General features: G+C 40.9%; 1 long non-coding RNA gene across 1 annotated transcript in view; it reads left to right on the top strand.

Moving 5' to 3' along the window:
• LOC114702434 overlaps positions 1–8,571 on the top strand; it is a 31,203-nt gene extending 22,632 nt beyond the window's left edge. Inside the window, exon 5 of the long non-coding RNA XR_005091704.1 lies at positions 8,041–8,571. This is a non-coding gene — a long non-coding RNA (uncharacterized LOC114702434). The remainder of the gene's footprint in view (positions 1–8,040) is intronic.
• Positions 8,572–25,936: the final 17,365 nt, after the last annotated feature.

The raw sequence follows: 25,936 nt of genomic DNA, 5'->3' as shown, positions 1-25,936 counted from the left end.
AAGGACCTGACACCCTTTTTGGGTCTCCACAGGCATCTGTACTTCTGTGCACATATCCACATCGGCACACACACATACACAGAATTGAAACAAATAAACAAGTGTGGTTATTCTTTGATGACACACGAAAACACAGTCATTATTAAAGTATTTATGTAGTGTGCGTGTTTGTGTGTGTGCATGCATGCATGCATGCATATTCAGTCACGTGTGTGCACAAATGTCACTGCATCCATGGCAATAACTTATGGGAGTTACTCCTTTTCTTCTCCATGTGTGTCCTGGGGCTTGAACACAGGTTGTCAGACTTAGCAGCAATCACCTTTACCTGCTGAGCCATCTCACCAGCCCAGTATTAATTAGTTGTTTAGAAGTTAGTTACAATGGGAATCTGAACCCATATTAAGTGGTCATGTGCTGTAAGACCAAGTGATTTGTCTTGCACTTTGATCATGTCCCCAGCCCCTGCTGTTAGGTGATGGTTGAGTGTAGTTGTGAAAGTGATTTCAGGTTTGACTTTCTCTTCAGTAATGTGTGATTTTGTTTTGCTTTGTTTTTGAGAAAGTTATGTAGCTCAGGCTGTCCTGGAGCTTATGACCCACTTACCTCAGCGTACAGAGTGTTGGGGCTACTGAGGTACGTTGCCATGTCTGTCTTTAAAACTTCCTTTGAAATGACAGGTTCACTTCTTTACTTTTGGAGAAAATATCTGCCAAGTCCTACACCCCCAATTTGCCTGTCATTCCTTCCAGTTCCAAGTGGTACCCCACGACAAGCCAACAATGGAGCCCACAGTTGAACTTCATGCTTGCATTCCCCCCAAGAAACCCTTAGATTCGTAATGAAACGGCGGTGATTTGTGTGACGTTCTCACTCGTCACTTAGGCATTAAAAAGATGTGTTATCAATGGCCAAGACTCAATCAAATGATCTTACTAATTCATCAAGGACACTCAGGTAAAACTGGCTTTAAAAAATGGCAAGTGCATGTTATGAAGAATACAATGACAGCCAGTGCTGAGGTGCCATTGGTTCTGCCCATCTTTGATTTGGAATGTAAGTACTAATTCCTTTTTTTTTTTTTTTTTTGGTTTTTTGAGACAGGGTTTCTCTGTAGCGTTGGAGCCTGTCCTGGAACTCGCTCTGTAGCCCAGGCTGGCCTCGAATTCACAGAGATCCGCCTGCCTCTACTTCCCGAGTGCTGCACCACCACTGCCCAGCTGTAAGCACTCATTCTAAGTTGGCTTCTTTGTATTGTGACAAAGATCATTTTTATCTTGCTGTCCCTCCAAGAGTGTCTCAAGCACCCCAAGGATTATGGGGTGCTTCACCCAAGACAGCCAAGAAAATACAGTCTCATCTGCCTAGCACGGAAATGAAATATAAAAGCCTTCATAAAAACTTAAATATCTGCTTCTTTTAAAACATGACTCTTCTGTAGCTGAAATACATTTTTTTGCAAACAAGAAAGATTAATTCAAGAAGAGTATCTATAATTATTCAGGATTGAAGGAGCTACCTATAAGAGAAGGAATAATTATGATCTTTCTTTAGAAAGCTGGAGAGTTGTTTAAAAGTCATGATTTCACTGGATTGGTATTTATTGAGCATCTGTAGAGTGTGATGTGTTATGTAAGAGGTATGGATCTGGGTCCCTGCTCTGACAAGAACTGATGTGCAACTAGCAAGCTAGAATATGTAACTGTAATAAGAGATATGAGAATTTGAGGACTAAATATAGATAAGGAAAACAATATCAGAATTTGCCACAAGGCAATATGAGATGCAAAGTGGTGCAGACATTTAGGGATCTGCTGTCTTCAGTGACTCCCACTGGTTAGAGCTTCACTCAAGACCTGCAGCCCTGACCCTAAGAACTTACCCCACCTTGGACTCTACCAGCTACTAGTGAGACCCAGACCATTAGCTCCACAGGAGCTTCCTGCTGGCTGCTATGGCAGGAAAGCCATGTTGGCTAGTTTTTGTTAACACAAACTAGTGTCATCTGAGAAGAGAAAACTTCTGGTGAGAAATTGTCTCCATCATGTCACTTTGGCCTATACTCATGTCTATGGGGCATTTTCTTGGTTAATGATTGATATCGGAGGGCAAAGCCCATCATGGACGGTGCCACCCCTGGGCAGATAGTCCTGAGTTGTATAAGAAATGTAGCTGAGCAAGCTACAGATGCAATCCAGTAAGCAGCATGTCTCCATGGTCTCTGCTTCAGTTCCTGCTGTGAATTCCTGCCTTCGCTTTCCTTGATGATGCACTGTAACTCACCAGTCAGACAAATTGTTCTTCTCCCTAGTTGCTTTTGGTTGGTGTTTTATCGTAGCAACAGGAAGTCAAGGACTGCAGTAGCTTGGGGCACTCTTTGTTTGCATTTGTTCCTACTAAGCTTTCCTTGATGCCCAATGCCCAATCTTTAGGCAGTTTGCAGGGTTGTTTCAAAAGCTGCTTGGAGGAATATTTCCATGTTGTTGTTGTTTTTTTTTAAACCTAACTATTTATCTGGAGATCTTTGTGCCATATTGCAGGGATGGGAAAGGAAGAAGGTCAGATGAGGTGGAAATGGGCATGGGAATGGAGGTGGGGGTGGGGAAGAGCCTTAGGGAGGTGGTGGGAACCCTAAGGGGCCGGATGCGAGGGATGGTGGGAGGAAGGTTCAGAAGGCTGTAGAGTCTAATGTTTTTCATGCCAAACACAAAGGGGAAAATAAACAAAATAAATCCATATTGATTGATAGGCAAGTACTTTCCTGTGTGGTGTGCTTTGCAAAGGTCTAAATCAGGGCAGAAGATACAGTTCCTATCAAGGTTTGAGTTACACAGCTGAGCTGGGCCAGCTTTGCCCGGGCTTGGAAGCAAGACCTTGTTGATGGAGAGAGAAGAAAAGTGATGAGGAGCAAGAGGAAGAACATAAAAATCAACTGAGACTGGAAAACTCACCAGAGGTGATTCCCAGGGTATGTGTGACTTCTCCACTCTTGTCTCTTTCCTCGCTGGCAGCAGGTGATGGGAGTGTCCCTCATTCCAGCTCTGGAGCGTGGAGGTCATCGCTCTCTGTTTGCTGATGCGTTCGCTAACTCCAGTTGTAGATTGGCCAATTCATGGCACAACTTAGGGGACAAAGGGCCTTTCCCAAGAAACTAGGATTTGTAACTTTCTGAGATGTTGGGCAATAAGTAGGCCTTCCAAAGCCTATTTGCACAAGTGTCTCTAGCTCTGCAGTTCTCAACCTGTGGGTTGTGACCCCTTTGGGGGTTGAACAACCCTTTCGTGGAAGTCTCATATCAGATACTTATATTACAATTTGTAACAGTAGCAAAATTAGTTATGAAGTAGCAACGAAAATAATTTTATGTTGGGGGTCACCACAATATGTATTAAAGGTTTGCAGCATTATAATGATTGAGAACTACTGCTCTAGAAGAATAGAAAAGGAATTTTTTCAGGAAGAGTTGAGGTTCAAAGACAAGGGGTTGTAGTCAGAGAAGTGGGGTGTTTTTTAAATGAAATTAGTGACATTAGAAAGAAACATAATTTGGCAACTGTAAAAAATGACCCATAAGCTGGAAAAAAGATATTTTAATATAAGTGACTGGGTGGTATCTTGAGAGTATGAAGATTTCTTAAGAATAGCTGAAAGACAATAGAAACAGGCAAAATATGTCTATGGCTTTTTTTTTTTTTTTCTGAGACAGGGTTTCTCTGTGTAGCTTTGGAGCCTGTCCTAGAACTCAATCTGTAGACCAGGATGGCCTTGAAGTCACAGAGATCCGCCTGCCTCTGCCTCCTGAGGGCTGGGAGTAAAGGCATGCACCACTACCATCTGGCAGTCTATAGACATTTTATAGACTAATAAAGAGAAATGATCAATAAGTCTATGGAAATATTCTCAACCCCATTAGTGAATAAAATGCCCACTGAAAACAGAGTGACATACTAATTCATATCACTGAATTGGAAAAAATAACTTTAAGAGATCATATGTTGGCTTAGAGATAAAGCATTGGGAGTTTTCACAGGATGTTAGAAGGGGAGTAAGTTGTAGTTTGCTGTTGCCTAGTAAAGCCAAACATTGTGGAAAAGATTATGCCATCTCTAGAAACAGTTTAACAGACAGAAGGTGAATAAAACACTTCTCTTAATTTTCAAGATAAATCTCTAGTTACAAAATCATTAATTTATCAATGAGGTGATTTTGACAAATTATAATTTCATCATGACTTATAGTATATAAGTATATAATGTTATATTTTAAGAAGTACATTACACAATATATAATTTTCCAAAGTTCCTTTAGGACTAGGTTATATACTCTAAATGAATTATTGCAAATGCATATCAGCAAGATGTAAAAGAAAAACCCAAAGTCCAATGAGAGTGAAAGTATAAATTAGTTGATGTGCATCAACACAAGCAAAAACTCCATAGAAGTGTAAATTGAAAAGGCACAGTGTTGCACAAACGTGGATGAGCCACAAAAGCAACACGGAGTGTTGGAAGCAAGTCAAAGAATGATGTATGTCATGTGGTGTTCATCAAAGAGAGTAAGAAATATATAGTTTAAGCATACCAACTCCTGTGACAAAATTATAAATAGTCCAATGGAACAATTAGCAAGACATTCAGGACCATGGTTACCACTGAGGAACAGAAGTATTGACTATAAAAAAGCATTAGGGAACTTCCAGAGTATTGGGAATGTTATATTTTAAGAAGTACATTAGTTTAATTTTAATTATTATTCTTTTATTGTTTTATATCATATACTCATATAATATGTTATGATGAAATTTGTCAAAATCACCTGATTGATAAATTATTATTTTTTTTTTTTTTTTTTGGTTTTTCGAGACAAGGTTTCTCTGTGTAGCTTTGCGCCTTTCCTGGAACTTGCTTTGTAGACCAGGCTGGCCTCAAACTCAAAGAGATCCACCTGCCTCTGCCCCCCCCCCCAGTGCTGGGATTAAAGGCGTGCCCCCCACCCGCCCCGCCACCCCCCACCCCCGCACCGGCTATTATTTTTTAAACTAAGGGTTTATCTTGAAAATTAGAGGGTTTTTTTTAATCCCCCCTGTGTCTGTTAGCTTGTTTATGAAGATGGAACAATATTTTCCACCTTTTGTGTGCTGTGGCACTGTGATTTTGTGGCTCCTCCTTGTGAAGAACAGGGATGTATTTCTGTCTCTTAGATTCTGGATTGATTCTAGAACATACTCTGGCTAATGAGATGTGGTAGTAATGACACTTTTCTGAGGCTTCTGTTCTCATCCTCCAGGAATCTGAGACCACTTTGTGATGACATGCATCATGTTAGCAAAGCCCTGAGATGCCATCCCTGATGCATAGCTCTATGAGTTAGCCCAAAGAGTACCAGAAAAAGAACTATCCAGCTAAGCTCTGAAATCATGAGTTATAATAAATAATAAGCAACTAAGTTTGGAGATGTTTGTTAAACAGAAATAGATTATGAACATGGCTCCATAGTGATTAAGGAATCCCTGTAAGTAGACATAAAGGCATCCCACTCAGAAAAGTAGCCAGTGCCAGACAGGCCATGGAGAATCAGCACTGGACAGAAGCATTATGATACAGAAGGACCAATGATAACTGCACTTGCTGCATGGAATTAGAATAGAGTGCTGATCCATCTTTTAAGTGTCACATGAGATGCTTTCCATAGGATTCTTCCAAATGGCAGTGATTACACATCACAGAGAAGGTCAAAGTACATGTAATGTAGCTTTGAAGTCATATTTTCATTAGAAAAAGCACAAGACTGTTGTTTCACATATGTGAACATGATAAGCAATTTGCATAGCATTCATCGGCATTTCTGGCTGGGATTATCCTCTGGTTCTTCTCCTACGCTCTAACACCTCCCACTTCCCATTAGGATCTGGGCCAGAACTTTTGCAGAGATGGTGACGAGAAGGCTGTAGCTACCTCTGGAACTAAAGGAGCACAAGACTGAACTGGTATGAACAGGACACACTGGGAGATGAGGAAAGTTTCCTCAGATTGGGGATTAACTACTCCCAGAGAGTGCATATGAGAATTAAAAAACCAAAGAGGACAATACATCAGGAATGGAAAGGAGAAGGGTCAATGGTGGATTAGCTATAGTGGCTAGACATCTGGGCTGTGCTTGGACATTGCGACACCACTCAGACTATCCAAGAGTACAGCTTCATGGATAGTCCCTTCAATGGAGGTCCCATCATATCCCCTGATCCCAGTGCAGAGATGTCTGGTGAAGACCCAGGAGCCACTGTGCTTATAGCAAGGATGACATTAGGGGAGAGCCCTAGGGATTCAGCAGGTAGAGTGTGAACAGGGATACAATATTAGTTATTTTTCTCATTGCTGTGGCAAAATATCAGCTAAAGGAACACAAGGGAGGCAGTGTTTGCTTTGGTTCGTGCTTTGAGAGGGTTTGTATATCATGAGGGAGAAGGCATGGAAGCAGAAGCAGTGAGCTACCTGGTGGGAGGAGCTTGTAGGTGCTCCTTACATGGCATCAGCCAGGAAGTGGAAAGAGATTCTTCCAGAACCAGGCAATCCTGGTTGTACTCCGTAAGATCTTCCTCCAAGCAGCCTGCTTCCTCCAGCTAGGCCTGTTTCTAAAGGTTGCACAACTCCCCCATACAGCTCCAAACTTTGAAATCAAGTGTCCAAACACATCCATCAGCAGGGGACCTTTTACATTTAAACCATAACAGATGTATATGATGACTCTGGGATAGGATAGCCACGTATCTCTGCATCCCTGGCTCAGCAGGAAACTTGACCGAATTCAGATATAAAGAGACATTCAATAAATGGTTGACTTTAGTGATCTGGGCAACACTTAGAAAAAGTGGTAAGGAATGAGGAGAGAAAATGATAAGGAATGAGGAAGAGTTATGGAGCAGGGAGAGTAAGGACTCTATTGCCACCAGACTTGAAGGGACAAGGTGGGGAAACTACTCACTAGGACCTTAGAAGAAGGAAGTCCTTGAGTGGTAGGAGCTGTGGAGCTCGACTTTCCCAGACCCTGAAGGTGTATATACACTGCTTTGACCAGGGCTGGCTGGTACCAGTGGGCAAAGGTGCTTCTGTAGAGCAAACCTCTCCACATCAGTCCACAGGGGCACTGAGATGAGCAGAGAAGAGCAGAAAGGGATCTGCCGAAGCCAATAGAAGATGCCAGCACAGAGTACATTGTAAGGATGATCAATATGGCTTTATATCTTTCCCTAACATGTACTCTTATCTGTGAACCACCTCCCACATGTCAAGAGTAAAGAGGAAATTCAAGGGCTCAGAATGGAGCCTAACTTGGATGTTATTGATATTATTATTGTAAACCCTTTACTATCAATTACCATATGAAAAGAAATACATATTCATTTAAAATGAAAGTCATCTATAAAATGTAGAAAAATACAAAGAAAACAACGAAACCCCTCAACAATGGTCACCCTGTCACAATTGTAACAGCCGACTGCATTCTGGTGTCTCTCCTAATGGTGTTTTGTTTTCTTCTATGTGAATGTACAAAAGTACATATGTGTATTTGTGCTATGTATCTGTATGTTCGTTTTCTTTATTTTATTGTTTTAATTAATCGATCAAGTGTGCATGTGTATGTTTTGCACACACATGAGTGTGCACTCATAAACTCACATGCGGAAGGCAAAGAAAGATGTCTTCCTCTAGTACTCTCCACTTAATTCCTTTAAGACAGGGTCTGTCAATCAACGAGAAACTCTCTATTTTGGCTGGGCTGGCTGAACAGTGAACAGGGATTCACTCGTGTTTGACCCTCTGTGCTGGGCTACAGGCATGCACGGCCATGCCCGGCATTTTATGTGGGTGCTGCAGATTTGTACTCAGGTCTTCATGCTGCTCCATAACTGCTCTTTCTCACTGTAGAGCTAACTCTCCAGCTCTAGAGACTAACTTTTGAAAAACTGAACAAGTTACTGTGCAACTTATACTTGTAGACATGTGTCAAAAGCCTTGTGTTTGTCTTGTTTTATCTCCACAGCCTTCAGAAAGTTAAGTAACAAACCATGGCCGTCATTTTCACTGTCAGTGCTGATATGCCAGGAAGAATTCGAACAAATTGATGAATGTCACTGTGATCAGATACCTGACAAAAAAACAATGTAAAGGGGAACGGGTTTATTTTAGCCCCCGGCTTGGAGAAACACAGTCCATCATGGAAGCAAAGGTGTGGAGATGGTGGAAGTGGCTTCACGATGCAGACCAGGAAGCAAAGAAGAGAATAAATGCTAATATTCAGCTGGCCTTTTCCTCTTTTCCTTTTTATTCAGTCAGGGACATGAACCCATGAGATGGTGACACAGACATTCAGGGAAGTTCTTACCTCCTCAGTTGAGCCTCTCTGGAAATTCCTTCAAGATACATCTAGACATGTGTCTCCTGGGTGTTTCAAAACTCAACTGAGTTGATGAGGTAGCCACAATATACATGTTGACATGAAGGGCATATATAAAACATTTATAGGCATAGAGAAATTACTTTGAGAGTTTCTTTCCAAATCAGTTTTGATCATATAGCCACTTACAAATTAATTATTAAATAATTTGTTTATTCAATATTCATTTCTAACTTTGTCAAAATTAAGGTATATCATATGAACAGTTTATACTTAGCTCTTTGCATTTGCCGTCATGTTCTATTCCCTTCATCAAATATTGTGTGTAAAATACTGCTCCCCTACTCCAAATCCCTGGGAGAAACAGTCCCTTTATCACATATCCATACACAAGCTATTATGAACATCTTAATTATAAAATTCCATGTATGCATTAGTATAATTTCCTCGGGGTTGTTTTTTGTTTTTTTTTTTTTGGTTTTTCGAGACAGGGTTTCTCTGTGTAGCTTTGCGCCTTTCCTGGGACTCACTTGGTAGTCCAGGCTGGCCTCGAACTCACAGAGATCTGCCTGGTTCTGCCTCCCGAGTGCTGGGATTAAAGGCATGCACCACCACCACCCGGCATCCCTCGGGGTTCATTCTTAGGAGATCAGTTACCTAATGGGAAAGGATTAGCAGCATTGATAATTCTGATAACTATCACCAACTCACTCTCCAGGACAGTTGAAGAATGTACAATGTCTTGCATTATAAATCAAGAAAACATTCTAATGTCTTTAGTACAGGAAGGTACTCTGCAGGCTACCAGAAGAGAAATGTGTACATCAACCCAGCCATAAGATCTTTGATCTACAATCTGCCCTGCCTGAAAAATATGCTAGGGCAATGGTGGCACAAACCTGTAGGAGCAACCAACCAATGTCTGACTTGATTTAAAGCCCACTCCACAAATTGGAACCCATACCTGATACTGCTTGGGTGACCAAGAACCGGAGACAAGCTAGCCCAGAGACCTAGGGTAAACCATATACTACTGGTCTGAAAAACAAAAAGGAAACTAACAATAAAATGACTTCTAATGATATTCTGGTATACCATAGATCAGTGCCTTACTCAGCCATCATCAGAGAAGCTTCCTCCTCCAGCAGATGGGAACAAATACAGAGACCCACAGCCAGAGATTATGCAGAGAGTGAGATTTTGGTACAACAGCTCGAAATGGGATGCTTCCTTCAAATCCTTCCCCTCAGACCTCAGGGAACTGTAGCTAGAGTTTTCCTGCCTGGCCCACAGTCAGGACAAATTTTTGTCACCCGCCAGTCCCACGGCCGCTCAGACCCAACCAAGTAAACACAGAGACTTATGTTGCTTACAAACTGTATGGCCGTGGCAGGCTTCTTGCTAACTGTTCTCATATCTTAAATTAATCCATTTCTATAAATCTATACCTTGCCACGTGGCTCGTGGCTCACCGGCATCTTCACATGCTGCTTGTCCTGGCGGCAGCTGGCAGTGACTCCTTCCACCTTCCTGTTCTTTTCTCCTCTCTGTTAGTCCCGCCTATACTTCCTGCCTGGCCACTGGCCAATCAGCGTTTTATTTATTGACCAATCAGAGCAGGGAACCCCTCAGAAGAGGAGGCAGCAGGAATGGGGGAGGGGGGTGGAGGACACCAGGAGAACAAGGCCCTCTAAAACTACTGAGCAAACAAAGGTCATTTAGACTCACAGAGACTGGAGCAGCAGGCACGGGGCCAACGCAGCAGCTCTGCACCAGGTCCTCAGCATATAAATTATAGCTTTAAGTTTAGTCGTTCTGTGGGACTCCTGAGTGTGTGAACGAGTGGGTCTCTGATTCTCGTGTCTTCTCTTGGGGCATTTTTCCTTTTGTTGATTTGCCTTGTCCAACTTTGATGTGACAGCTTTTGCTCTAGCTTATTATATTTTATTTTGTTATGTTTTGTTGTTACCTCTTAGAAGTCTGTTCTTTTCTAGTGAGAGACAGAAAGGGAGTGGATCCAGATAGGAGGGGAGGGGAGGGGAGGGGAGGGGAGGGGAGGGGAGGGGAGGGGAGGGAGGGAGGGGAGGAAGAACTGGGAGGAGTAGAGGGAGGAGAAATTGTCATCAGAATATATTGTTTGAGAAAAGAATCTATTCTTAATTTAAAAAAATTTCTCTGAGGAAGAAAAACATTTATGTCTTCTTCCTCTGAGACAGGAAATGTGCCAACTGTTGTCATGTCTATTTTTAAAAATAAAAAGTTCAAATGCAAAATAAATAAACCAAGAAAACAACTGATGACTACTAGTTAGGATATGGGGGGAAAGAAACCCTCATTCACTTGGTAGGATTGCAAACTAGTGAGACCACTATGGAAATCAATGTGGAGATTTCTCTAAAGACTAAAAATTGACTAACCATATGACCCAACTATATCACTTGCTGGCATATGCCCAAAGGACTTCATATCCTATTGCAGAGATCCTTACTCAGCCATGTTCATTGCAACCCTACTTACAATAGCTAAGAAATGAAAAGAGCCTAGATGTCTTTCAACTGATAATGGATAATAAAAATGTGGTACATATCCACAATGGATTTCTATTCAGATGTAAAGAAAAACAAACTTTTTAGGTAAATGACTAGAACTAGAAAATACTATATTGAGTTGAAATAACCCAGATCCAGAAAGACAAATGTCACATGTTCTCTCATTTGTGAATCCTAGTTCTGAATCTTATGAGTTGTGTATGTTACCTGGAATAAACACAGAATCCATAAAAATGGACCCTGTGGCTGCCAAGTGGTGGTGGCACACACCTTTAATCCCAATACTTGGGAGGCAGAGACAAGAGGATCTCTGTGAGTTCGAGGCCAGCCTGGTCTACAGAGAGAGAGAGAGAGAGATCCAGAACAGAGAACGAAGAGAGACACAGAGAGAGAGATCCAGAACAGGAAAAAAAAAAAAAAAAAAAAAAAAAAAAAAAAAAAAAGGGCCCTGTGGGAAGGGAAAGGAAAGAAGGAGCTTTAGAGAGGGCGATGGTAGGATACAGATGCTTTGAGGTGGGGAAAAGGGAAAAAACATGGAGAGGGGGTGAATTGACTGAGCAGGGTAAGGGGGGAGGGAAGGAGAAATGAATAATACTAAAGATGTTTCAAAAAGCCACAAGGAAATATTTTATAAGCTTATTTTAAAATAGATATGTAATTGATTCATTTCTGCAAACATTCATTTTTAAATAACACACACATACATCACTATTATTTAATGAAGTTATACCCCGGGTGTGATAATGCTCCCCTTCAAGAGTCATAGACTAACAAAAATCCCAGTGCCAGGCAAGGGAACCCTCCCTTTGAGTTACTGGTCAGGGGATCTAGGAGACTCTCAAACTACATAGGCTATTGCCGTTGTCCTTGGCTGCCTCTCAGAACTTGAAGATAAGACCCTATTGCTGAAGACACCAAACATTTGGACACAGGACTTGGAGGAAACAAGCAGGAAACTGACCTGAAGCCTGCTCCCTGAGGACAGGCTCTCTCTCATAGTATCTGATGGTGCTTTGCAAGCTGCCAAAGGAGAAAGCAATCAGTAATCCTGTCCCTCTGCAAAGCCTATGAACCTTAGCAATTATCACCCTGGCAAGATGTTCCCAAGGGTACAGTAGTGGAACCTATATCCTGGGGGTAACCAACAGCTATCTAATTGGATTTAAAGCCTGCTTAATAGGAAGGAATTCGTGTCTGGTACTATAAAGCCAGCCAGCTACTCATGTCTGGAGAGGTCATGGATCCTAGCAGAGACCCTACTACTGTCATTTCCCCCAAATCATTATAGTTTCTAATTGTATCATAAATACTTATCCTTATATCCACAGGTAAGTGTAGCTCTCAACCCTCATCAAAGCAAGTATATGAAAGTTATTACAGAATCCCACAACTGGTCAAAATGCAAATAATAAGCAGGAAATCCAGTTCCAACTGATACATCTATAATGAAGCTCCTACACCCAAGGTTCAGGGGGCATTACAGGGGGAAAAAAAAGATTTTAAGAGCCAGAGGGCCAGGATACCCGCTATGACATAGTGTCTTCTAGACAGGACAGGAAAACTATACCGATGAAATCTCAAAAATGTGTTTGCCTAAACAAGACCTGAGTGATGACTATAGTGGCTAGTTTTATGTCAACTTGACACAAACTAGAGGAATGTTAGAGGGAACCTCAGTTGAGAAAATGCTCTCACTGGATTGTCCTGTGGGTGAGCTTGTGGTACATTTTCATGACTAACGATTAATGAGGAAGGGGCCAGTTCACTGTGGGAGGTACCACTCTTGGGGTAGCCCTGGATGGTGTAATAAAGCCATCTGAGATAGCCATGTGCAACAAGTCAGTAAGCAGCATATCTCCATAGCTTCTGTATCAATTCCTGCATAGTGTGTGTGTGTGTGTGTGTGTGTGTGTGTGTGTGTGTGTGTGTGTGTGAATGGATCTGTAGCCATAGTAATTATATAAGAAGAGGTCATGAACTTGAGAGGGAATGGGAAGAGATGTGGGGAGAGCAAGAAGAGAGAGAGGGAGTGATTGAATTTATGTAAACACAATATTCATTTATGAAATTCTCATAAATAAATACATGCCTAGCTGATATCCCTTTTCAATGTTCATTGGGATAGAGATGCTCATTTATTTATTTATTTATTTATTTATTTATTTATTTATTTATTTATTTATTTTTGTTTGTTTGTTTGTTTGTTTTTCGAGACAGGGTTTCTCTGTGTAGCTTTGCGCCTTTCCTGGGACTCACTTGGTAGCCCAGGCTGGCCTCGAACTCACAGAGATCCACCTGGCTCTGCCTCCCGAGTGCTGGGATTAAAGGCGTGCGCCACCAACGCCCTGCTGAGATGCTCATTTATTTTGGAGACCAACATGATGCTGATTTTAAAAAGTGGTAACAAAACCCCTCAAAGGCAGCACAGTCAGGCTGAGTGCTAGCCTGTTTTGATCAGTTTATGCTTTAAAATATTATTAATGGCACCCACGTTGCTTTCATGGCCAGCTTCAACTGCTTGCCATAGGTTGAGAAGGTCTTGATTATCACATCCTCTTTATTAATTTTGTGTGTGTATGGGTGCACATGTGCACATTGGTGCTATGACATGTTTGTGGAGGTCAGAGAACAAGTTGTGGAAGTGAATTCTCTCCTTTCACATGGGTTCCAGGGCTTGAACTCAGGTGTCAGACTTACCAGTGGTTGCCTTTACCTCCTGAGCTGTCTCAGAAGCCCTTAAGAAGGGATTTTGTGACAACAGGAAGAAAATGATGAAGAGAATAATCCAGTAATCATAACCATCAGCATTTTGCTATATTCCCAGCTTTTTTCTATGAATATGTATGCATATGCAAAAATGTGTATGTGTTCTCATGTTCTTCATAGGCTATTTCAAAAATAACTGAACAATTTACTTTGCAACTTCTGTTTGGGAACATATGTCTCACAAGTGGAGAGCTGCAGTGAGGAGGCAGGCAGGTTTTGCTGAGTGTAGAGAGAGAGGAGAGAGGGAGATTATGGTAAGACACTGGCCACCAGATTCCCACAATTACTCTTGGCTTCCTCTGCTAGGGATGAAAATACCACAGAGGCAGGCTACTTCCTCTTATGATATTTAACACTGTATCGTCACTTACCCAAGATATTTTTGGTTTTTCTTTTTAAATGGTAGCCAAAGTGAGAAAATGATGAATTATTAGAGAGGAAAAGTATTCTGGGGTCAAGACTGATGACCTGAGCAGGCTCAGTCATGATGAATGTGGAGTGGAGGAAAAGGTTCTCTGAATGCTGCCCCAGGGACTCGCAAACTGCAGCCCACAAATTGCAAGCTAAAGATAGGTCTTATATTTTTAAATAGTTGAAAAAGATAAAAAGAAGAATATTTTGGGTGTGTGTGACAGTTTTATAACATTCAAATTTCACTATCCATAAATAAAATAGTTGGGCAGTTGAATAGCTGTGATATAGTCTGGATGTCCCATAAGCCTAAAATATTTACAATCTAGTCCTTTATAGAAAAAGTTCCACTCTTCCTGTGACAGAAAAGGAGCTTCCATGTTGTGAATATACACCGTGTACCTGTGTCCTACGACTCAGTGGCCCTATCATTTATCCGTATTCATGAAAGCTGAGGTTCTGAAAATGTAAGTTGTCTATGCCTGGTGAAATGGTGGGACTGAGTTTCAAAGTCAGGTGTGTGACTAGAGAATCTGAAAACTCATTTTTGTGAAGAGTGGTCAATGAATATCTTTCTACAGTGCTTTTTAGGCCTCCCCGTCTTCTCTGAATCACACATCATGCTGAATCTGCTCCTGATGGGAACCAGCATACTGTATAGAACATACCGGATGTGGTGCCTGTTATTGACCAGGGATTTACCAAACACTAGCTAATAGTACTATGACAATATAATGACTACTAATGGTGAAATGTTTTATTTTGCTCTATCTAGATACACATTTAGATAACATCTTCTTTGATTAAATTATTATCTATTGCACACACACACACACACACACACACACACACACACACACACTCATGATTGTATCTTCAAGGTCTTACAATGAACCTTTTCCGTCACTTCCCCTTTTTAAAGTGCAGAGTGGTGGTATATTCTCTCTCCTTTTCAAGTAACTGCTCCTCTTGATTACACTGAGGCTCTAATTTCTTCCAACTGTGGCTTTTTTCCCTCGCTTATGAGCCCCCTGTCTTGCTTCTCAGATCCATCTTTTGTGATATCTCTGTACAACTCAAAGGGCTTTCTGTCCCAGGAACAACGGAAGCTTTTCTTAGCATCAGGGTTGACATGGCTATGCTCCAGTATAAGGGACAATTTAATGACACCGTTAAGTTTTGGCATTTAGGTGTCTTTTATGAGCTGTCTAGCCTTGCAAACTGTTTACTGTAATCAGAGACTCTCAAAGGTGGAAGACACATTATAAACCATTTATGACAACATCATGACTATTGTTAGAAGCTTATCTGGTCCACTCTTGACGGGTACCCCGAATCACGCAGATATGTCTAGCCAGAGTGACTCAACCTTTCTCCTGAGGCAACATTCTCCCTGTGAGAAAGCCAGGTATCACAAAGATCTTGCTTATTCTGAGTTTGCTATTGTGTTACATCTTTTAAAAGTTCAATTATCATACAAAATAATGGGTTTTGTTATGATATGTTCATGAATATTTTGTCCATATTTCTTCCCCAGGGCCTTTGTTACCATCTTGCTTGTCTGCTTCCTCCTACCAAAATCTCCCTCTGTTTTCATGTTATAAATACATGTAAATATATTGAAATGTATTACATTTATATGTATGTAGGCATATATATTTAAATCTAGGTTACACGTGAGAGAGATATTTCTGTCTTCCTTCCCTATCCTAGGCCCCTTCCACTTTTTTGTTTTGTGATATTTGTATTTCTTAGTCTGGTCTATTTCACATACCACAATAATTTCTAATTTCATTCATTTTGCTACAAATGTTATGACTACATTTCTCTTTATGGCTTAATAAAATTCCATTGTGCACATACACTATTTTTTTCTCTATCCATGCATCTGTTAATGGGCAGCTAGGCTGGTTCTGTATCTTGGCTATTGAAGCAATAATCATGGGTGTGCAAGTATCTCTGTGGCATGATGACTGAGATCAGAGGGGCCAGACATTCTGGAAGTTCTATTTTAATACTTTGAAGGATATCCACCTTGATTTCCAAAGTGGCTGCATAAGATTACTTCCTCCCAGGAAAGTAGTTCTAAGGGCTTAGAGCTGATCTTAACACTTGACATAACTTGTGAGTCTGTTAGTCCCAAGCCTGACATTAGCAAATGGATTGACCTCAGGAAACACCTGTCGCGAGGTTCACTGCTGCACACAGAACTCCCAGGCTCTAGTGGACAGCTTGACAGCCACAGTCCCATCTTTTCAGCAAGGTGCCTGCTGCTCAGTGGACTGTGAAAATACAGAGACGGATCATGTGCACAGGTTCAGTACTGTGTTTGCTTTTCACATTCCCAATACACTTGAGAGACACTTCCAGCTCAGATTCTCAGGGCGAACACACTGGGGAGTTTTGCTTGCTACATTATGAGAAATAGTGAAAGATGAAACACATCAAAACTTAAATAAAAATGAAACTCTGGGTCAGAAAGATGACTTAACAGGTAAAGTTGTCTGTCATCTAGTCTGGTGACTTGAGGTTTATTTCCTATGACCCACTTGGGGAAGAAGAGAAAACCAGTTAACCTCCACACCCATCCAATGGTTGTGTGCATGCCTCCCAATACAAAATAAAAGAAATAAACAATAAAATTTAAAGAAGAAACACAGTGGAAATAGATAAATGAATAGAAATCTATGAAAGAGCATACTGCAATACTTTCATTACCAATCAGAAGAGGAAATAAGTCTAGAAGTACATTTGAACAGCAATTCCTAACAAAATACAATTGGGAATTTAAAATATTTCATAAATGGCCAGATACTAATTCAATTACACACGACTTTAGGTTTTAAATATAGCATAGAGAATATTCACCGTTATTTAGTTATAGGGTAATTTTCTGCTGAAAGTAAGTTTTAAACTCTCTCTCGGGCACCTTTCTAGTTTCCTCCATTTCCATTTCATTTCTCCCTTGTAGATATGCACATATAAAAATGACAAGCTAAGAAACAGAACAGGCGGTGCTCGTCTTCTTGAGGCAGTTGCTTTCTTTGATTTATCATTTTCCAATTCCATTCATCTTTTTATGGCTGAAAACAATCCCATTGGGTAAAAGCACCACATTTCCCTTTTTCCTTCATCCAGTAATGAACATCCAGGTTGGTTCCATTTCCTTGCTGTGGGAATAATGCAGCAACAAATGTGGATGGGCGAGCATCTCTGGAGTGGGACGTAGAGTCCTACAGGTGCATTCCCAGGAGTCGTGTACCTGGGCCATATTAAAGGACTGTTTTTGGCCTTTTGAGACATCTCCACACTGATTTCCATCGTGGCTGCACCAGTTTGCACTCCCGCCAATAGTAAACAAATGTTTCTGCCCGCCCCCCGCCCCCCTATGCACTGTCCAGTATTTGTTGTCGCTTGTTTTCTTGATGTTAGCTATTTGACTGAAAGGGAATGCTACAGTAGTTTTTCTTTGCATTTGCCTGATGACTATGCATGCCAAACACTTTAAAAATACTTACTGGCCATTTGAATTTCTTCCTGTAAGATGTCCGTGTTTAGCTCCTTAGTTTTTTTAAAATTTTTTTTCCAAGACAGGGTTTCTCCGTGTAGCCCCAGCTTTCCTAGAACTCACTCTGTAGACCAGTCTGGCCTCGAACTCACAGAGATCCGCCTGCCTCTGCCTCCCGAGTGCTGGGATTAAAGGCATGTGCCACCACTGCTGGCCTCCTTAACCCATTTTTAGTTGGATTGTTTGTTTTCTCTTTCAAGTTCTTTGATGTCTAGATACCTCTTCACTCGGTTAACTGTTTCCTTCTCAGTAAGAAGCTTTTTAATTTCATGAGGTCCCATTTGTCAGTCATCGGCCTTATTTCCTGAGCAGCTGGAATCCTGTTCAAAGAATACTTATTATGCACAAACCTTGATGCTCCCAATCCCCTTCCCCCCAGTATCCGTCTCCTTACTGGATTTCACATTCATGCGGCTAGCTTTCTCTTCTATGTTGCTGGTTCTCCTCTCTATGTTCTCAATAGTTTCCTTCTTTCATCTGTTTCGTTTCCTCATTGATGGTACTGATAATATTTAGAAGCAGACTCTAAAACTGTTTGCCCAGGATGTCAAGTATTTCAGTGCCATTGGAATTTGGCAGTTGTGGACTTACAATCTCTTGGGGTTTTTTTCCCCCAAGAGAAAACAATCTTGATGAAGGAAAAAGGGAAATGTGGTGCTTTTACCCAATGAGATTGCTTTGGTGGTGTGGTATGCACAATTGGTTATAGCTTCCATTTTTATTTGAGGATATTCTTAGTGAGCACCCTACTCTTGAAGGCTCAATCTCTAGTATTACTAAGAGAGGAGAAAATAAACCTCTATGAAACAGCAACTCAAAACGAAACAAGATCTAGAGAAAGATGGTGTGACAAAGGACTTCTTTTCCACTGTTGACCCGTCACTCTAGAAGAATCAGTGCCTCACCAAAACCTACCATGGGGTTTGTGACTCATAGGACTGTGGGTTTTTCTCCAGGGTAGGACTGCCAATCTCTTTACCATGGGGGAGGGGGGTCTGGCTTATGTTTTGGTGAGATCCCCACAACCTCCCAGTAAGCAACTGTGCAGCTGTTAACCCTGTGTTCCTTACTACTTCTCTGAGTTCCTGTCTGCCTCTCCGAGCTTTCCCCTTCGTAGTTTCTAATACCCTTCTTCATGTCTTCAGAATAGTGTGTGTGTGCGTGCGTGCGTGCGTGCGTGCGTGCGTGCGTGCGTGTGTGTGTGTGTGTTCTGACTCTTCTCATTCACTTTTTACACAGAGGCACTTTCCAATCTACCTTCTCCTCTGTTACATCTGCTCCGTGGTCTCAGGAGCCAAGCAAAAGAAACCTATTACTACCACTTTCCTGGGACCTTTCACACATTTGTGGGTTGTTCTTATGTCTCCCTAAAACCTCCTTTGTGTCACTTCATGTGGATGCTGCTGCCCAATTCTCATTGCAGCCCAGTGGCTGTCCTTGGATGACATTAATTATGTTATCATGAGAGCTTATAAAATATGCCTGGACTAGTGGTACACAGAAAGCAGCTGGCATGATCTGCCAAGTACTAAGTACTATGGAGTTAGACTCATGCTTGGTGGTCTTGCAGGTTGGAATAAAAAGCAACTTAAAACATAGAGAGAGAGCTTTAGTGTATAGTGTATCTCCCAATACTACTGAAAGAAAGATGCATCTCTAACACAAATCCATGAAAAATTGAATGTTTTTTTTTTTTTAAATCAAATACAAAGACTTTCAAAGTTAGATGAAGAAGACACTAATTTAAGAGCCGAGGAAATGTAAAATCTAGTCAGACTGTCAAACTGTTAGGAGTTGCATGCACTATGAAAAGAATAAAAACTGGATGATTCATAAAACTTGAGTTCAGGAGAATGACTAACACTTTCTCTGTCCTCCCCCTTTCGTATGCCACTCTGACTTTGTAGCCATCACAATAAAAACAAATTATGTTTCAGGCATTCAAAGAAGAGGATTACGGAGTTCCTCATTTACACGTGTGGCCATTTTGTAATTTAATTCTGTAAAGGCCATTCCAATATTATATAGGAGGAGGTAATTGCCCACAATGTTCAGGGTAATAAAATATTTAACTTACTGACTATACTCTTTCCAACTTAAAAGGTTTAGAATTATATAGACATATTTTAAGAAAATCAAACTGAAGACATTAGTATTTTTGTATTGAAAAGTTTGTACGTGTAGAAATATATATATATATATATACTATATATACTATATATACTTTATAATATACTTTATAATTATGAATTTAGAACTTTTTTGAGTGTCATACTATTAGCCACAGTTAAATTACATAATTGAGAACTGGACCTAGACTTATGAACTAAGTGAAAATCTTACTAAATGTATGTTCAGTATCAGGACATTGAAGACAATTTGAATCATATTTACAAATATATTATTTTATAATAATTACTTAGGAGATTAGGTTTTATCTTTTACTAACTCATAAATAAAAGATTTGCAAAAATAAGATATTGTTAAACTTATAAGCATAATTTAAGTTTATAAGTAGGGTGAAGCGTTATTCCAAAACCCCTTTAAATTGGGATGGGGCATGGATATAGAAGGAAGAGAGGGATGGAGGGAGAGTTAACCAAAACTGTGGATGCATGAAGAAAAACCACATAGAAACCTAATACTTTATAAACTAAAATATAATTTATAAAAATGTATAAAGTACAAGAGTTTGAATGGATGATTTGACTATTGATGAGTATCAACTCTGTATAAGTTGATAATGCTGCTCCTAGAAGCCAAGGATTATTAAACAAAATCCCAAGGCTAAATGTGAGATATATCCTTATGAGTTGTTGGCCGGTGAGGCTTGAGGGATTCCCGAACAATGCAGCTATTGCTGTTGCTCACAGTTGGTTACTCACTGGAACTAGACAATGAAACTTTATTGCTGAAGAAAACGTACACGTCGGTTATCGGATCTAAAGAAATCAAGCTGGAGTGCTAAATTGGAAGCGTCTTCCCTGCTGGCTAGCATTCTAGTGCTAGAAGCCGCTGCGCAGGCTGCTGGGAAGGAAAATCCTCAACAGTTCTTCCCCATCTGTGGACACTGTATGCTTCAATGCCAACCTTCCAGGCAAGAAATGCCCATTGGCTCAATGGTGGCATGACTGTTATGGGCACAACCAATTGCTTTCTGATTGGAATATTGCCCTGTAAGAAGGAATTCATGCCTGATATTGTAAATCTGTTCAAAAGTCCATAGTTGGGAATGGCACAGGAACTGGGAGAGAATGTAGTACAATTTGTTTACTAAATGAGCATGGTGTCAAAGCAGTTTCCAAATATTTATGTTCATGCTCACAGACTAGTGCTGTTCTCAGCCTTGGTTAGAGAAGGTTAGCTTTGCAGTAGGCAGTAGTTAATGCAGAGACTCATAACTGGTCAAAATGCTAAGAATAAGAGACTTTTGAATGCTCAGCCCTAAATAGCATGTCTATAGCACCTCATCTAAGATTCAGAGAATGTCACAGAAAAGGGATGGAAACCATGGAAGAGTCAAAGATGGGAAGCGACAGTACAGAATGCTCTTTTTTAAAGATACGGCATAGCTGTTGTTATCATGAACTCATAGCAGCTGTGGTATTGCATAAGATGAACTCCGTCAACATTCCATCATGCATTAAGGAGGGGATCATGAGGCCCCCGCTCCTCCTTGAGGATCTACTGACAGCTGATGAGTTGCCAGAGGAGGGAGAATCATTTTCTCCAGTGGTGCAGCCACTGGGATGTCCGAATTCCAGTAAATAATCCTCTGTCCGTACTCATGTAAGCAACTTAAATTGAAATCAGTGACACACACACACACACACACACACACACACACACACACACACACACGGGGCTGGGAAGAAGGGACTCAACAGGAGAGGGGCACAAGAAAGAGCTGACTCTGACAAAAATACATTGTATACTGCTGCGGGCCGCAGGAATAGATCATAAGAACTCAGCTGGTTATGGCAAAGCCACTACCTGGAGGGATCAAGGATTTCCTTCAGAGAAAGCCAAATCCCAAGGAGCTTTTGGTGTTACTTGGCTTGTTATATATCAGCTATCTTCTGTTATGAAAATCATGTGTGCCTTCACAGTTTCCCCAATTGACTTTCCCCTAAGAAGGGCTGACAGTGTGGACTGATCATTCTCTGGACATACACATTCCAGGTGTTTGGAGAACAGCTTCAGGAAAGGCTTTCTCTGGAATCAGATATCTCCTTTAGCCACTTTCAAGGGCTATCAGTAATAACACTCCACATGCTAGTCTCCTGATTTAAGGTAAATTCCACAAGGAGACACCGCCTAGATCAGGTGGATGTTAAGTAATAGCTTTACACAATTTAGCTCAGACCCTCCTTTCTTACAGCCTTACTAACTTTATAGACCTCTAACTCCTTATCTAACCACTTCTAGGAATATTTAGATAACCTTCTGCACTGACAGCTATGCTCAGCCAGAACCCCAGTTCAAGCCTCCCTGTAATTATCACCATTGGCAGCATCCGGCCAGGTCCATCCCCAGATGGAGGAAAGTACCTTATCAGAGATACCTCCGAACTTTCTAAGAACAGACTTAAGCATCCAGGCTACCTGTTTGAGAAGGCCTGGCAGATGTGCCAATTAAGCATTACTTCCTCCTTTCCCAAACCTTACCTCTAGTTCCAGATCTCCCTTTAACTATCACTAGAGGCATTTACCTGTATACAGGTTGCCTAGTGACTGAGCACACTTTCCCCTACCCTGCAAAAAAAATGGCAGATAGCTTGGACAGATATGAGTCACAGGAAAAAAGAAGACAGTTTTATTTTCTCCCATTGACCTAGCAACTTATAGATTCTTAACATTTTCTACCAATCATGTTTGAGGTTATAGTTGAGAACATAAGATCCCTCTTCTTAGGTATTACCTGAACTTAGCCTTTAGTTAATTCATCCCCCATTGGTCACTTCCCTTTGGGGTTGCAAATGATAATTAACAGTTATTGTTCTTCTATATGATTCTTAGCACCCCTCTGTTTGACCCTGGAAGCCTGGCTTTATACTGCCAAGGGATTACTGCTTGTAAGTGTATTTATACCAGGACTTCCAAGGCACAAGGGATGGAGAAGAGAAAAGAGAATGGAAGAACTAGATGGGTAAGAACTTGAGAGGAACAAACAGATGGGGAAGAACTAGATTGAAGGGCTAGAATAGAGTCCTAGAGGAAAGAGATGGAAGATGAGGAGGAGTCAGACGGGGAAGTACTAGCTGGGTAAGAACAAGATGAAAAGGACCTAGATGAGGCAGAGTTAAGACGAGAGAATTAAGATAGAACTTAGAGGGAGCAGTAAATAAATGTAGAGAGAAATCAGGCAAGAAAGGAGCTAGGCACGAGAACAGAACTGAAGCTGTGTATATAGGATGTCATGCCAGAGGAATTGAAGCAAGTGGACTATAGAACTTGGTGTGCTGAGATTCCATTTCCTGAAAATAGTCCTCGCTGTTAGTGGTTCTCTCTCCTGAGCCCCTGGGATGTATAATATCAAGGCTGGGCCCGCTAATATTATACAAGAGCATACACATATGAAATTGCCAAAAATTCTTACAGGTGTACATGTAAGAAATTCTAAAAAAAATTGTGATTGTTGAACATACTGGAATTGAATAGTAGGCTTTTAATTGAAAATATTTAGCTTTTAGAACTAAATTTTATAACTATGTACTTTTAAGCATTTTGTATTAAGATTTAAAACACAAATGCCCTAAAGTAGTCCTTTTGAGAGCCACTTCAAGTATACCCCAGACCCTTCATCTTGAACAACGACATCCCTGATTTTGTCAGTTGCCTCCTAATTAGGATGTTGATCCAGAATGAAAACCTTTCACTTGTGTGGAGTTTAAAATCAATTGTTCACTGATTTATCTCATTTTCCCCTATGAACTACTGTCAGTTTTGGGTTACACACTCTTGAACTTGTGCAGTTGGCATTCGGAACATGAAAACAGAACTTTGGATTTACCCCTGTCCAATGCCATCTCATTGGCTTGGAGTCATTGGTCTTTCTCACTCCTATCAAATGTTGGCTATCTGCTTTTTTTTTTTCTTCCTTTGCACCAAACTGTTTTCCCATATTACCTTCCTCTCACAATGCTTTGTGTGCAGGTAAATTAGGAAAATTTCCCTCTGTTCACCCCCTCCCCATTCATCTAAAGCAAATCTTTGTAGCTGCTTCAGTCCTGACTTCTCTGACCTCTTACCACCTGTAACAAGCAGGCTCTACCACACCTGTGGGTTGCCCATAGTTGTATAATAGCATACACTGACTTAACTCTCTCTTCAAAGCTGTTGGCTCTAGGAGGGCCAGAACCTTGATTTTCTTGTTCTTCAACAGCTAGCAAAGATCCGAAGGATGACCAGTAGGCATTTGTTGAATGAAAGAGTTTTTTTAGTAGCATAACTGCACATAGTTTTCTTGCCACCTGCATGAAGTTACCTTTTCAAGTACACAGATTTAACCAAAATTTCAGGCTTGTGCAAAACATCTCTCTAGTTCCATTTGCTGCTGCATTAGCAGCAGCCGCAGCAGCAGCAGCAGCAGCAGCATTTATCAAGCACCAAATTGTTCTGGGTGTGTAAAAGTTCATTTACTCCTCACAGGATACTTATGAGAGAGGCAGTATAAGCTGAGCATCCCTAATCACAAAACTTTAAATCCAAAATGCTCCAAAATCTGAAACTCTCTGAGAAGTGACATGACATAGAAATGGAAATTAAACACCTCACCCCCATGTGATGGGTTCAAGTAAAACTGTAGGCTCTCTGAAAATAATGTATAAAATCACCCAATTACTATGTGTATGAATTGCATAGGACATGTGAATGAATTTTGTGCTTAGATGTGAGTCTCATTTCCAAGATATTTCTTTATTGGAAAATGTCCCAAACCCCATCCCTATTCCAGGTTCCATAGTTTCAGATAAAGTATGCTTGACCCATGTTACTATTTCCACTTAGCCAAGGGATGGATGAGTGAGATTCCTAGGCTCATGCCGTTGTTGATTCCAGATAGTATATCCTGGACTCTAAATACTGACTCACTAGCCCCAGAGCCAGCACATCACAAAAGGCCCAGAGCGCAGCTCAAATGTGGACCATACAGGATCTTAATTGGCAAGAACAGAAAGTACCTTATAGTCCAGCAGCCTTTGAGCTGGAGACTGTGTTTTCAGAGAAATGGGGAGATTTCTCGAGGTTCTTGAGCATAGGTATCTTCAGAGACTTAGCACCTAGATCTCTAATTTATGTGTCATCACTGCCAAATGTGATGTTTTCAGAACATTTTATTTGAAGAGTGGCATTTCTATGTGAGTATCTCTGAAAAAAAGAGCCTAAAAGTGTAAACAAAGGATCATGTATGTATGATTTCAAGCCAGTTAATGATTGATTTGAGAGAAGCAAGCCTTTAAGTCATGGAAAGTAAAATTTAAACTTAGGGTTGATGAGGAAAGGGTAAGTTTTGACAAACAGGAATGGAGAGAGAATTTCAGTTGGGAGGACAGTACTTTAGAAAGTTTAGGATAGGAACTTTTAATTAGTGACCTATGGATTTTGCTGGCATAGGTTTAGTCTTAGTAAGAAAATGGGCTTTTTCAACGACAGCAAAGGGATTTCAAACCTATCCTTGAGGAGACATAAAAGTGCAGTAAATTTCTAAACAAAGGACTCCCCAGTGTTTTTACACTGGGAGAGAGAGTGTGTGCTCTGAAAGAGAATGTGTTGGAGAGCCTATAACACTAATTTAAGGGTGACATAAAAGTGTCTTGGTTCAATAGAGGCTACAGAATTGGACAAAGAAAGAGCTGGTCTGAAACAGGTTGCTGAGGAAATAATCAACAGGACTTCACAATAAGTACAGGAGGATGATGAGAAGTGGCCCCTGCATTCTAAGCTGGGCGACTTCGAAAAGGAACTGGTGGGAAGGCGCCACTCCACTTCTTAACCCCAGTCAGCAAGTATTTATTGGGAAAACACTCTGTGCCAAATGCTGAGCTAGACAATGACTGCACAGGAGGGAACAAAGCAGACTTTGTTGTCGTTCTTCATTGATTCAGCAAACAGGAAAGAATGAGTAAGATAAGTGTCCAGATTTCAGATGCTTGCTGTCAAGGAAACATACATGTAGATGATCAGGGACAAGTAAAAGGAAGGTATCTTAGCAGCAATTCCATGGCTGTGAAGAGACACCATGACCTAGG

This window comes from Peromyscus leucopus, chromosome 1, assembly GCF_004664715.2.
Source record: "Peromyscus leucopus breed LL Stock chromosome 1, UCI_PerLeu_2.1, whole genome shotgun sequence".
In the NCBI taxonomy this organism is placed as follows: Eukaryota; Metazoa; Chordata; class Mammalia; order Rodentia; family Cricetidae; genus Peromyscus; species Peromyscus leucopus.
Note: the sequence above shows the minus strand (reverse complement) of the source record. Positions and strands in the feature narration are given on the sequence as shown.